Genomic DNA, 15770 nt, shown 5'->3' with positions numbered 1-15770 from the left:
TGACATAACATTGAAGGTTGTACAATGTAACAGGAATATTTAGACTTATGGATGCCACCCGTTAGATAAAACACGGAACGGTTCCGATAGTTTCCGGATTCGACCATAATGACCTGAGGCTCCCATTTCTGTGTGTTATTATGTTATAATTAAGTCTATGATTTGATAGAGCAGTCTGACTGAGCGATGGTAGGCACTAGCAGGCTCGTAAGCATTCATTCAAACAGCACTTTCGTGCGTTTTGCCAGCAGCTCTTTGCAATGCTACAAGCATTGCGCTATTTATGACTTCAAGCCTATCAACTCCCGAGATTAGGCTGGTGAAACTGATGTGAAATGGCTAGCTAGTTTGCAGGGTGCGCGCTAATAGCGTTTCAAACGTCACTCGTTCTGAGGCTTGGAGTTGTTGTTCCCTTTGCTCTGCATGGGTAACGCTGCTTCGAGGGTGGCTGTTGTCGATGTGTTCCTGGTTCGAGCCCAGGTAGGAGCGAGGAGAGGGACGGAAGCTATACTGTTACACTGGCAATACTAAAGTGCCTATAAGAACATTCCAATAGTCAAAAGTATATGAAATACAAATCGTATAGAGAGAAATAGTCCTGTAATTCCAATAATAACATCAACCTAAAACTTCTTACCTGGGAATATTGAAGACTCATGTTAAAAGGAACTACCAGCTTTCATATGTTCCCATGTTCTGAGCAAGAAACTTAAACGTTAGCTTTCTTATATGGCACATATCGTACTTTTACTTTCTTCTCCAACACTTTGTTTTTGCATTGTTTAAGCCAAATTGAACATATTTCATTATTTATTTGAGGCTAAATTGATTTTATGGATGTATTATATTAAGTTAAAATAAGTGTTCATTCAGTATTGTTGTAATTGTCATTATTACAAATACATGTAAAAAATTGTCCGATTAATCGGTATCGACTTTTCTTGGTCCTCCAATAATCGGTATCGGTGTCGGCGTTGAAAAATCATAATCGGTCGACCTCTAGAAAAAACACCATGGGACCACGCAGCCGTCATACCGCTCAGGAAGGAGACGCGTTCTGTCTCCTAGAGATGAACGTACTTTTGTGAGAAAAGTGCAAATCAATCCCAGAACAATAGCAAAGGACCTTGTGAAGATGCTGGAGGAAACAGGTACAAAAGTATCTATATCCACAGTATAACAAGTCATACATCGACATAACCTGAAAGGCTGCTCAGCAATGAAGACGCCACTGCTCCAAAACCGCCATTCTCTCTACTATTATTCTGACATTTCACATTCTTAAAATAAAGTGCTGATCTTAACTGATCTAAGACAGGGAAGTTTTACTAGGATTAAATGTCAGGAATTGTGTAAAACTGAGTTTAAATGTATTTGGCTAAGGTGTTTGTAAACTTCTGACTTCAACTGTAGTTCCGTCTTATCTCAGTTCACTGATCACCATAGCAACACCCACCCATAGCACGTGCTCCGGTAGGTATGTTTCACTGGTCATCCTTAAAGCCAACAACCCATTGGCCGCCTTTCCTTCCAGTTCTCTGTTGCAAATGACTGGAACGAATTGCAAAAATCACTGAAGTTGGAGACTTTTATTTCCCTCACTAACTTTAAGCATCAGCTGTCAGAGCAGCAGCTGTACACAGCCCATCTGTAAATAGCACATCCAACCAACTACCTACCTCATCCCCATATTTGTTTTTGTTTTTCTGCTCTTTTGCACACCAGTTTTTGTACTTGCACATTCTCATCTGCACATATATCACTCCAGTGTAAATTGCTAAATTGTAATTACTTCGCCACTATTGGCCTATTTATTGCCTTACCTCCTTACTTAATTTGCACACACTTGTATACAGATTTTTCTATTGTGTTATTGACTGTACATTTGTTTATCCCATGTGTAACTCTGTGTTGTTTTTGTTTGCACTGCTTTGGTTTATTTTCGCCAGGTCGCAGTTGTAATTGAGAACTTGTTCTCAACTGGCCTACATGGTTAAATAAAGGTGAATTTTAAAAAAATGTCTCAACTTACTGTTGAATAGTAGTAGTAGTAGAATACACAAGGTGGAATTTTGAAAATTGGCTGTGCATCAGCAGTTTCTCTTGTTAAGTCAGTCAATCAATTGGACCAAGTCTAGCCAGCTATCTAAACCTGTATAAATAATTCAAATCAAATCTCAAATCAAATCTAATTTTATTTGTCACATACACATGGTTAGCAGATGTTAATGCGAGTGTAGCGAAATGCTTGTGCTTCTAGTTCCGACAATGCAGTGATAACCAACAAGTAATCTAACTAACAATTCCAAAACTACTGTCTTATACACAGTGTAAGGTGATAAGGAACATGTACATAAGGATATATGAATGAGTGGTGGTACAGAGCAGCATACAGTAGATGGTATCGAGTACAGTATATACATATGAGATGAGTGTGTAGACAAAGTAAACAAAGTGGCATAGTTAAAGTGGCTAGTGATACATGTGTTACATAAGGATGCAGTCGATGATGTAGAGTATAGTATATACATATGCATATGAGATGAATAATGTAGGGTAAGTAACATTATATAAGGTAGCATTGTTTAAAGTGGCTAGTGATATATTTACATCATTTCCCATCAATTCCCATTATTAAAATGGCTGGAGTTGGGTCAGTGTCAATGACAGTGTGTTGGCAGCAGCCACTCAGTGTTAGTGGTGGCTGTTTAACAGTCTGATGGCCTTGAGATAGAAGCTGTTTTTCAGTCTCTCGGTCCCAGCTTTGATGCACCTGTACTGACCTCGCCTTCTGGATGATAGCGGGGTGAACAGGCAGTGGTTCGGGTGGTTGATGTCCTTGATGATCTTTATGGCCTTCCTGTAACAACGGGTGGTGTAGGTGTCCTGGAGGGCAGGTAGTTTGCCCCCGGTGATGCGTTGTGCAGTCCTCACTACCCTCTGGAGAGCCTTACGGTTGAGGGCGGAGCAGTTGCCGTACCAGGCGGTGATACAGCCCGCCAGGATGCTCTCGATTGTGCATCTGTAGAAGTTTGTGAGTGCTTTTGGTGACAAGCCGAATTTCTTCAGCCTCCTGAGGTTGAATAGGCGCTGCTGCGCCTTCTTCACGACGCTGTCAGTGTGAGTGGACCAATTCAGTTTGTCTGTGATGTGTATGCCGAGGAACTTAAAACTAGCTACCAGTTACCGATCGTGGGGAAAATGGATTTTGTTTGTCACGCTCACTCAGATATCATATTAAAAATGTCAAACATTTCTCTTCGCCCAATGACAAAATTTGTACAATTGCAGGAAATTAGCTGTAAAACTGCTGATTATTCTTTCCGCCCCATGGAAAAATTGGTAGAATAGCAGACAATGTTTATTTCAACATCATTTGTCAATGTATTGTGACATGGAATCTTCGTTAAAAATACATTGGATTTGAAAAAAGTAATCAACGAAAACTGTTCTTTTGAGATTTACATTTCTACCACATGATTTGGGCCGTGCGTGATGGGACAAGAACATCCCTGCCGACTAAACCCTCCCCTAACCCGGACGATGCTGGGCCAATTGTTCGCCGCCCCATGGGTCTCCCAGTCGCAGCCAGCTGCGACAGAGCCTGGACACGGACCCAGAATCTCTAGTGGCACAGCTAGCACTGCGATGCAGTGCCTTAGAACCCCGACGCGCTCGGGACGGCCCAACGATTACAACATACCCATAACACGATGCAGTCACCACCATGCTTGAAAATATGGAGAGTGGTATTCAGTAATGTTTTGTAACCATCATTGTAACCAAATTTCAAATAGACAAACAAACCTTGGCTCAGATGGAACTATCCAAGCAGTAGATACAGCTTCTTGAAATGTTGATATTTGGTTGAGTTTTCAACCAAACAGAATTCAATATGATCTTTTATATTACTGTAAATAGCCTAAGGTTAAGGCTATTTTACAAACTAATGTAACATTCGACCTTAAAATGAGTAACACATCCATGACCACATTTTGCACCTGGCGACCTGGTTAGTGTGCACTGCGCCCGGCCCGCCACAGGAGTCGCTAGTGCGCAATAAGACAAGGATATCCCTACCGGCCAAACCCTCCCTAACCCGGACGACGCTAGGCCAATTGTGTGTCGCCCCACGGACCTCCCGGTCGCGGCCAGCTGCGACAGAGCCTGGGCGCAAACCCAGAGTCTCTGGTGGCACAGCTAGCACTGCGATGCAGTGCCCTAGACCACTGCACCACCCGGGAGGCCCTTAAACTGTACTGCTTCTTGACACAATGCCCACTTAACCCGGAAGCCAGCCGCATCAATGTGTCAGAGGAAGCACTGTACACCTGGTGACCATGTTAGCATGCACTGCACCCGGCCCGCCACAGGAATCGCTAGTGTGTGATGGGACAAGAACATCCCTGCCGGCTAAACCCTCCCCTAACCCGGACGATGCTGGGCCAATTGTTCGCCGCCCCATGGGTCTCCCAGTCGCAGCCAGCTGCGACAGAGCCTGGACACGGACCCAGAATCTCTAGTGGCACAGCTAGCACTGCGATGCAGTGCCTTAGAACCCCGACGCCACTCGGGGCGGCCCAACGATTACAAGCATACCCATAACACGATGCAGTCACCACCATGCTTGAAAATATGGAGAGTTGTATTCAGTAATGTTTTGTATCAGATTTGCCCCAAACATAACACTGTGTATTCAAGACAAAAAGTTATTTGCTTTGGCACATTTTTTTCAATACTACTTTAGTGCCTTGTTGCAAACAGGATGCATGTTTTGGAATATATACAGGCTTATTTTCACTCTGTCAATTAGGTTAGTGTTAGAGGAAATTATAGTTGAGATGATTAATTATGTATACATTATTGATTAGAACCATTTATTCTAATACTATTATGTTATGGTATGAAAAGTAAAAGTTATTGGTTAAGCTGTTACTGAAAATATAAGCAGAACTAATTAATTGTCTGTGTCTCTGGGGCAGTTAAAGGGGCAGCGATGCTATGGCTTTTCATACAGATAAGAATGTTTTGGTTGGATTCCATTAGTGGAGAGAAGTATATCTTTTAGACAGGTTGGAATGTAGTTTTATGAGGGGAGTAAAACTATCTCTAGGACTGAATACTACGCTATTGTAAGGATGGGAGAGGGTGTGAAACTGATGACATCATTTTATGTTCCCTTTCTTTAAAATGTAATGGTCTTTGTATTTTCGGTCAGTACTCTCTGGAATTAAACGCTCTTACCTGGCTTTTAAGACTGGTCTCGATCTACTTCATGCATAATTAATGAACTTACACATCATTAATGAATTAGAAACGAGTGCGAAATTGGTTTTGGCAATTCAAACATAAAGGAATTTAGAATTTCTTTATCAGTTAGTATTGTGGACTAACTACAATGTTGTTGAGCCATCCTCCGTTTTCTCCTATCACAGCCATTAAACTCTGTAACTGTTTTAAAGGCACCATTGGTCTTCTTCTACAGCAACTGAGTTAGGAAGAACACCTAAATATTTGTAGTGACTGGGTATATTGCTACACCATCCAAAGTATAATTTATAACGTCACCATGCTTAAAGGAATATTCAATGTCTGCTTAAAAAAAAATCACCAATAGGTGACATTTTTTGCGAGGCATTGTCAAACCTCCCTGGTCTTTGTGGGTGAACCTGTGTTTGAAATTCACTGCTCGACTGAGGGACCTTACAGATAATTGTATGTGTGGGGTACAGAGATGAGGTAGTCAGCCTTTATAAGGTCTTCGAAAGCCAAGTCAACAAACAGATTACCGACCATTTCGAATCTCACCATACCCCCATCTGGTTTCAGAGCTGGTCATGGGTGCACCTCAGCCACGCTCAAGGTCCTAAACAATATCTTAACCGCCATCGATAAGAAACATTACTGTGCAGCTGTATTCATTGATCTGGCCAAGGCTTTCGACTCTGTCAATCACCACATCCTCATCGGCAGACTCGACAGCCTTGGTTTCTCAAATGATTGCCTCGCCTGGTTCACCAACTACTTCTCTGATAGAGTTCAGTGTGTCAAATCGGAGGGTCTGCTGTCCGGACCTCTGGCAGTCTCTATGGGGGTGCCACAGGGTTCAATTCTTGGACTGACTCTCTTCTCTGTATACATCAATGATGTCGCTCTTGCTGCTGGTGAGTCTCTGATCCACCTCTACGCAGACGACACCATTCTGTATACTTCTGGCCCATCTTTGGACACTCTGTTAACAACCCTCCAGGCAAGCTTCAATGCCATACAACTCTCCTTCCGTGGCCTCCAATAAAACTGAAGGCATGCTCTTCAACCGATCGCTGCCTGCACCTGCCTGCCTGTCCAACATCACTACTCTGGACGGCTCTGACTTAGAATACGTGGACAACTACAAATACCTAGGTGTCTGGTTAGACTGTAAACTCTCCTTCCAGACCCACATCAAACATCTCCAATCCAAAGTTAAATATAGAATTGGCTTCCAATTTTGCTACAAAGCATCCTTCACTCATGCTGCCAAACATACCCTTGTAAAACTGACCCTCCTACCAATCCTCGACTTTGGCGATGTCATTTGCAAAATAGCCTCCAATACCCTACTCAACAAATTGGATGCAGTCTATCACAGTGCCATCCGTTTTGTCACCAAAGCCCCATATAATACCCACCATTGTGACCTGTACGCTCTCGTTGGCTGGCCCTCGCTTCATACTCGTCGCCAAACCCACTGGCTCCAGGTCTTCTACAAGACCCTGCTAGGTAAAGTCCCCCCTTATCTCAGCTCGCTGGTCACCATAGCATCACCCACCTGTAGCACGTGCTCCAGCAGGTATATCTCTCTGGCCACCCCCAAAACCAATTCTTCCTTTGGCCTCCTTCCAGTTCTCTGCTGCCAATGACTGGAACGAACTACAAAAATCTCTGAAACTGGAAACACTTATATCCCTCACTATCTTTAAGCACCAGCTGTCTGAGCAGCTCACAGATTACTGCACCTGTACATAGCCCATCTACAATTTAGCCCATCCAACTACCTCCCCCCTACTGTATTTGTTTTATTGATTTATTTTGCTCCTTTGCACCCCATTATTTTTATTTCTACTTTGCACATTCTTCCACTGCAAATCTACCATTCCAGTGTTTTACTTGCTATATTGTATTTACTTTGCCATCATGGCCTTTTTTTGCCTTTACCATTATCTCACCTCATTTGCTCACATCGTATATAGACTTGTTTCTACTGTATTATTGACTGTATGTTTGTTTTACTCCATGTGTAACTCTGTGTTGTTGTATGTGGCAAACTGCTTTGCTTTATCTTGGCCAGGTCGCAGTTGTAAATGAGAACTTGTTCTAAACTTGCCTACCTGGTTAAACAAAGGTGAAATAAAAAATCAATAAAAAATGATGTTAAACGCTTAAGCTTATTTAGGCTGCCATGTCAAAGGGGTTCAATACTTATTGACTCAAGACTTCAGCTTTTTGTTTTTTAATTCATTCATGAAAATGTAAAAAAAATATATAATTCCACTTTGACATTACGGGGTATTGTGCGTAGGCCAGTGACTAAAAAATGTACATTTAATCCATTTAAAATTCAGCCTGTAACACAACAAAATGTGTAAAAAGTCCAGGTGCGTGAATACTTTCTGAAGTCACTTTACATGTAAAAAGGGCTGAAAAGTGACTGGTATTTTCTCTGTACTATTGGAAGAGTTTTTCCTGACCACATGACCTGTTCAGGAAAAATTACAGACCTTAAAGCTTTTTAAATCTCACCTTTTTTTCTTATGACCCTAATTCATAGAACAACACAGGTTTCTTCTACTGCAAAACATTTGAAAAACAACAGGCCAACTTCTCTCTTAGTTGTAAAGACAAAGACACTCCTTGTATTGTAAAATACCCATTAGAGAACCTGTGGGGTAGAATCCAGGAAATCAAGTAAACAGTTCTCTGAAGGACTGACTTGGTTATTTCCCTTTATGAAGTGGAGTCGTAGTAACTGCACGGATGTGCCTTTGGGAAATACAACCCAGCAGAGAGAGTTGGGTAACCTTGTTAGTGTGTGTGTCTGCGTGTTCGTGTGTGTGCAAAATAGTTTGTCTGAGGCTGTTGAACCATTTAGAAGTAATTTGCCTTTCTTTTTTTACCCCTTTTTCATGGTATCCAATTGTTAGTAGCTACTATCTTGTCTAATCGCTACAACTCCCGTACGGGAGTCATGCATCCTCCGATACACAACCCAAACTGCTTCTTAACACAGCACGCATCCAACCCAGCCGCACCAACGTGTCGGAGGAAACACTATGCACCTGGCAACCTTGGTTAGTGCGCACTGCCCCTGGCCCGCTGGTGTCCGATGAGACAAGGACATAACAAAACCAAGCCCTCCCTAACCCGGACGACACTAGGCCAATTGTGCGTCGCCCCACAGACCTCCTGGTCGCAGCCGGTTACGACAGAGCCTGGGCCCGAACCCAGGGACTCTGATGGCACAGCTGGCACTGCAGAACAGCACCCTTAACCACTGCGCCACCCGGGAGGCCAGTAATCAACTCACTTCAACTAATTTTAGAGTGTAATACGCTCTAAGCTCTGGGCATGCTGAATGGTGTTGGTACAGAGTCTCATTGTTTGGCCATCAGCAACCAGGTGCAGCGCATTATACACAATCATTAAATAATACCCAATGACCTGCATGGATTGATACTAGGGTAGCTGGACTAGACATTCCAACAGGGTTGGATTGTTTATGGTTGTCACTCTTTTTCCATCCATGTTGGTGTACTGTACAGTTCAATAGTTAATTGTTCAACTCAGTAGTTCAACTCAGGTTATTATTGATCCCACACCATGATATCTCTCTGGTAAATGTTGTGATTGGTCCTTATTGGTAATTAAATGTCCCCTTTAATGGTCTTCAGGTCCATTTCTCCAGGACACTAGGTCAACAAGAAGGTCAGAGCCAAAGTTATTTTGTTCGTATTGTCTTGGTGATGTGCTTAATCATACAAATGTCACCACAACAATATAATGAAATAGGTTGTTTCCCCCTCTAATGACTCCTGCTCCAAAGGCAGCAGTGACACGATAGGCAGTAAGGAGGAATTCTGATTCACCTGCTTCAGAGCCAAGCTATTTTGTTCAGGAACCTATTGTTTGGTGTCACCACAACAATATAATGTGACACGATAGGCAGTAAGGAGGAATTCTGAGCTTCCTGGTGGCCAGCGGTTTTGCTGGCCTCTCAGGAGCGTGACACGCGCCGTTTCGTGCTCGCTGCGTGTTGGATAGTCTGTTCCTGCCATCGCATCTCTCCTGTTCTTGTTCCTGCCCTTGCTGTGTCTCAGTCTGTCCCTAGTTGCCGCTGGTCATTTTTTTTTATGAGTAGTACCTAGTTTCTTTTTTTCGTTTTTTCCGTTACGGTCCTGAGGAGAGGAGTTGGGTTCTTTCTACTGGGGTGCTGGACCGTTTGTGATCTATGATTTCCTCCGGCCGCCATGTTCCTCTCGAGAGCGCCAGGAGGCGCCACGGTGAGTGGGGGTACTGTCATGTTTTGTCTTAGATTGTCTTGTCATTTTGCTTTTCCTTCTGTTCGTTTTTGGGTCCCCTGCTGGTCTTTTTTAGGTTCGTTCCCCTTTTTCTCTCTCCTTCCTCTCTCTCTTCTCTCTATCGGTTCCTGCTCCCAGCTGTTCCTATTCCCTAATCAATCATTTAGTCTTCCCACACCTGTTCCCTAATTAGAGTCCCTAGTTTTCCGTTCCTGCCCTGTCGGATCATTGTCTATTGTTCACCGTGCTGTGTCTGTGTATCGCCCTGTCTGTCGTGTTTCCCTCAGATGCTGCGTGGTGAGCAGGTGTCTGAGTCTGCTACGTCATGCAGAGGGAAGATGGATTGTGCAAGCAGGAGCAGACCCTCGTGGCTCTCTAAATATTCACCATGTTACAGTCGTAACATAATATCTTTGAGAAATTAGGACATTGATTTGTGAGTTTTCTCATAGCCAAACTGGTTTTCCAAATGTAACCGGTGGAAATCAAACCTGGGTTTCCGGCTCGCTAACCCAATGTCTTATTAACCTTCGACTTCCTTCGGGTTGAAGGGCAACACTTGAGTTTATGTCTTCCCTTCGCTATACACAAATATCCCTCTATTTAGACAGGAAACTTTTAGCACCTTATACCAATGAAGTAAAAAGACTGTATTTCTGTATTCTTATAGTTAGCCAGCTTCCTCTCTCCATTTGGCAAGGTATCATAGTACCCAGTGGGACAAGGTCATTGATGTTGGATTGTGTAACTTCACAACCATTTAGTTAAACAAAGGTACAGATTATGGAATATGATATTATGAGTACTGTTAAATATCTGGATATTTGACAATTAAATGAACTGAAGACGTAGACTCAGGTGTCCTGACTCCACACAGCATTCCATTCACTGAACACCCACTCTCTCAGACAACATTCTAGATAACATTTTACAAGACTGAGATTAGTGAGAAGCTCCCAGTGGATTTTTCACTGGCTGATTAGTGAGAAGCTCCCAGAGGCTTTTTAGCTGGCTGATTGCTTGAGAGTTGTTATTGTAGAACACACAAACCTGATTTGGTTCTTGAATTATGTTCTGAAAGGCCGATTTGTTGTTATGTTGATGTATTCATGCTCTGTCCCGGCTGTATGCAGTCCAGCTCTAAGGATATTGATATGCTCTTACTGTTCCTATTAGCCTGATGGACAAGCCCAGCAATCCATGAATGCAATGGAGAAAAAGGAAGTAAAATACAGGTACCTAAGAAGCAAATTACACTGACAGATTACACAAATTGAGAACACGTGGCTTTGAGTTTCTTTTACTCATGGTCATGGACCTGGCAGTATAAAGGTCTCATTTATTCCCATGTGATCAATAATGATCTTATGACTGGCCTAATTCAACTTGCTGCTCAAAGGTTTCATTGACTAATCTGTCAAACATACAATTTGCGCTGTGTGTGTTTTTAGATTCCCCGGGAAAATATAATCGAGCGGAGCTGACAGTTCATCTTGTGCAGACATCCGTAGACACCCTATTCATTACACCTTTTGCTTTCAGCACACACAGCACAGATAATAGTAATGGAGAACAAACCCTCAGTCAGTGTTACAAGGAGACTTGTCTTGCAGAAGGGTGTGTTCCTCATTTTCTCCCCTTGTCTCGTCTTCAACACTTAATACACTGTATGAGTGGGAGGCTGCGGCAAACATGCTGTAAGCCTCTTTTCTCTCCAAAGAAGTGGGTGTCTGGGCTGGATCGGTGTCCTGATTGGGGGAGAGAAGCAGGGTTCTCCTCCAGCAAAGTCACTGTGGCCCTCCCGGCTCACGTTGGCAATGGTGTGGGTCATGCGACAGGAGCACGGTCATTATGCTAAAAAAGCCCTGAGCACGATGTAACAACCAACAGCCTCTGCCGCTGCTCAACACAGTTCATATGCACAGCCCATGGGCTGTGTGTACTGTAGGTTCAGAACTTCCACACATAAAAATGGTCAACCAAAATGTTTCTGGTCATCTCTTCTCCTTCCAGGCCTTTTCATCGTTTAACTTATATAGTGATTGGCATCTAAACTTTCATAGTATTACCATGACAACCGGCAACAGTTCGTCTTTCAATCACCCACGTTGGTATAACCAATGAGGTGATGGCACATGGGTACCTGCTTCTATAAACCAATGAGGAGATGGGAGAGGCAGGACTTGCAGCGCGATCTGAGTCAGAAATAGGAATGACTTCTATTTTAGCCCTTAGCAATACAGACACTCATTGACGCGCGCAAGCAGTGTGGGTGCAATAATTAAATAACATAGATTGGCTCAAATGAAATAACCTCAAATTGACTCAAATTATGTAAATTAGCCTATCAGCAGCTTATAAAGCCATGACATAATTTTCTGTTTAAAGGCACAGTCAACTTAGTGTATGTAAACTTCTGACCCACTGGAATTGTGATACAGTGAATTATAAGTGAAATAATCTGTCTGTAAACAATTGTTGGAAAAATGTCTTGGTTCATGCACAAGGTAGATGTCCTAACTGACTTCCCAAAACTATAGTTTGTTAACAAGAAATTTGTGGAGTGGTTGAAAAACAAGTTTTAATGACTCCAACCTAAGTGTATGTAAACTTCCGTCTTCAACCGTATATATACATAAACATATATATGGTGGATTGGAAATAATGCTGACAATTACGTTGATGGAAGCTGATCTACCCCCTAAAAAATAAAAATAAATATATACAAATGATTTCACTCTGTGTGGGATGGGGAGAGGCTCCGAGATGTAGGCTATTTGCAGGGGGGCATCAAAATCCCAGTTGGGGTTCTTTGCTAAAGTGAACATAAGATAATTCAAGTATGGTAATGGACCACAGATGTTGAAGGCAGATTTGTGATGGAGATTGCCAAGGAGAGTTTTTGCCCAGCATTGTGATGTGTTTCCTTGAAATTCATACGCCAAGGGCAAGAATTAGCGCTCAAAGAAGATCCCATCCATAAAAAGATAACCCTGTGCCTACTACTTCTCTGAGGATATCCTTAACCATGGTGCCCTGTCTGAATTCAGTAGAGTGAGGTTTAATCCATTCAAGTTTTATCTTCATTTTTTCCTTTTTCGAGTTCTGATCTCTTCTCAGAAAGAAAGATAATGTTGTATGAGATTTCACACTTACCATCATACGACATAAAGGCCTTTTCAAAATGGCGAAAGTGTGGCTTTCAGAGCCACAAATTTCCTGTGACTTTCATGTTTATCAGAATAAAGGGGGCCCTTTCATGTTCTGCATGGTTGACAGAGTCAGTATTCATCTTTGGGAGCTGTAGAATGAGAGCCTTTTCATGGCTATATTCTTTTCTTTGACCGCAGAAGTCCTTTCCCTCCTGAAACTGGAGATATAAACCAGTAGCCACACTACTAAGGAAAAGGTTGAATGCAGTCTAATGCTAACCATGCTGCATCTCTGTGTCTATGGTTTCTGACTTTAGTTGAAAAGTTTTGTTATTGATAATAAAGCCAGGCACTTAAATAACTTGAAAAAATTTTTTCAACCTCTCACAGCGACTCTTTACTTCCAAGAGTAGAATATCTAAGTTGTTCAATGTTGTAGATGGAAACATGTGCTCAAATGAAAATGTTTGTAATTTAGCAGGCACTCTTTTACAGAGTGATTTACAGGAGCAATTAGGATTAAGTGTCTTGCTTAAGGGCATGTCAACAGATTTTTCACCAGCGACCTTTCAGTTATTTGACCAACACTCTAGGCTACCTGCCACCATCAAATGCACAGAATTGTATTATTCTCTTTTTGCGTTGTGAGGTAGCCTACATTTGGCTATAAGCCTATTTCAAACTAATTCAGGTCAGTTCACTCAAATGCTTTCTCAAAAGGCAGCATACTATAGGACCTACAGTATGCTACTACACTAAATAGCTAAGTAAGGCTACTGCTGTAAAGAGAATTTACTTTTAAAGTAATTTAATTTCAACATTCAAGCCTACTTGAATGTTGGCAAGGGGCCTGCCAGCAGACACAAGCCTCAATCATTTTAATCAGATTTTTAAAATAGCATGTGCATGAGCCAATGCTTCTCGGTATCTTCTTTAATATATTTGTCCATTGGCAAGGGCGGATCTACACAATCACAATTTGAGACAAGACCATTGTGTTTATTCTATTAGTGGCAAGAACTGGGATTATAAAAGCTTGCTTAAAAACCTGCTTTATGTCCCCGATAAGCCAATACATTCTTCTTCATCAGTTTAATGTTCAAATCCATTAGAGGGACCAATCTCTTAAGAAAAATGACCCAAAATGCTTATAAAAAATACCACTTAAGTAATATGAAAACAGACACACAATAGTCCTGGGGTAAGAAAGGTATCTGGGGTACAAAAGCCTGCTTCACAGATATCATTTTCAGACAAATCAAATCTTTTGGGGCATATTGTGTGTGTGCGTTTGTTTGCATTTGTTTGTGTATCAACCCCTGTGTGTGTGTGTGTGTATCAAATCAAATCAAATCAAAATCAAATTTTATTTGTCACATACACATGGTTAGCAGATGTTAATGCGAGTGTAGCGAAATGCTTGTGCTTCTAGTTCCGACAATGCAGTGATAACCAACAAGTAATCTAACTAACAATTCCAAAACTACTGTCTTATACACAGTGTAAGGGGATAAAGAATATGTACATAAGGATATATGAATGAGTGATGGTACAGAGCAGCATACAGTAGATGGTATCGAGTACAGTATATACATATGAGATGAGTATGTAGACAAAGTAAACAAAGTGGCATAGTTAAAGTGGCTAGTGATACATGTATTACATAAGGATGCAGTCGGTGATGTAGAGTACAGTATATACGTATGCATATGAGATGAATAATGTAGGGTAAGTAACATTATATAAGGTAGCATTGTTTAAAGTGGCTAGTGATATATTTACATCATTTCCCATCAATTCCCATTATTAAAGTGGCTGGAGTTGGGTCAGTGTCAATGACAGTGTGTTGGCAGCAGCCACTCAATGTTAGTGGTGGCTGTTTAACAGTCTGATGGCCTTGAGATAGAAGCTGTTTTTCATATATATATATATATGTATGTATATATATATATATATGTAAATGTATATAAAATACTTTTTTATATATACAGTATATATATATACAGTGGGGCAAAAAAGTATTTAGTCAGCCACCAATTGTGCAAGTTCTCCCACCTAAAAAGATGAGAGAGGCCTGTAATTTTCATCATAGGTACACTTCAACTATGACAGACAAAATGAGAAAAAAAATCCAGAAAATCACATTGTCATGCAGGTGAAAGAGGACCCAAAAGCGACTTAACAGAAACAGAGTTTATTCAAGTCCAAACAGAAAACGACAAATCCTGAATCCTTAACAGGAAATGTCCAAACAGAGAATAACAGAAATCCTCTAGTCTGTAGAGGGGAATAACAGGAGAAGCGGCCACAGACTGCAGGTCGCTGTATGGGTAGGCGCAGGCCGTAGCTGACAGAGACACCTGCTCACACGCAGCATCTGATGAAGGCAAAAACACGACAGGACAGGGCGATACACAATCACAGCACGGTGAATTCTAAACAAGGAACCGACAGGACAGGAACGGAACACAAAGGAAGAAATAGGGACTCTAATCAGGGGAAAGGATCGGGAACAGGTGTGGGAAGACTAAATGATGATTAGGGGAATAGGAACAGCTGGGAGCAGGAACGGAACGATAGAGAGAAGAGAGAGCGAGAGAGTGAGAGAGGGAGGGGGAGAGAGAGGGATAGAAAGAGGGAAAGAACCTAATAAGACCAGCAGAGGGAAACGAATAGAATGGGGAGCACAGGGACAAGACATGATAATAAATGACAAACATGACACACATTGTATGTATGTATGTATGTATGTATGTATGTATGTATGTATGTATGTATGTATGTATGTATGTATGTATGTATGTATGTATGTATGTATGTATGTATGTATGTATGTATGTATGTATGTATGTATGTATGTATGTATGTATGTATGTATGTATGTATGTATGTATGTATGTATGTATGTATGTATGTATGTATGTATGTATGTATGTATGTATGTATGTATGTATGTATGTATGTATGTATGTATGTATGTATGTATGTATGTATGTATGTATGTATGTATGTATGTATGTATGTATGTATGTATGTATGTATGTATGTATGTATGTATGTA

Source organism: Oncorhynchus gorbuscha, linkage group LG01 (genome assembly GCF_021184085.1).
Source record: "Oncorhynchus gorbuscha isolate QuinsamMale2020 ecotype Even-year linkage group LG01, OgorEven_v1.0, whole genome shotgun sequence".
Taxonomy (NCBI): domain Eukaryota; kingdom Metazoa; phylum Chordata; class Actinopteri; order Salmoniformes; family Salmonidae; genus Oncorhynchus; species Oncorhynchus gorbuscha.
This window is presented reverse-complemented; position numbering follows the sequence as displayed.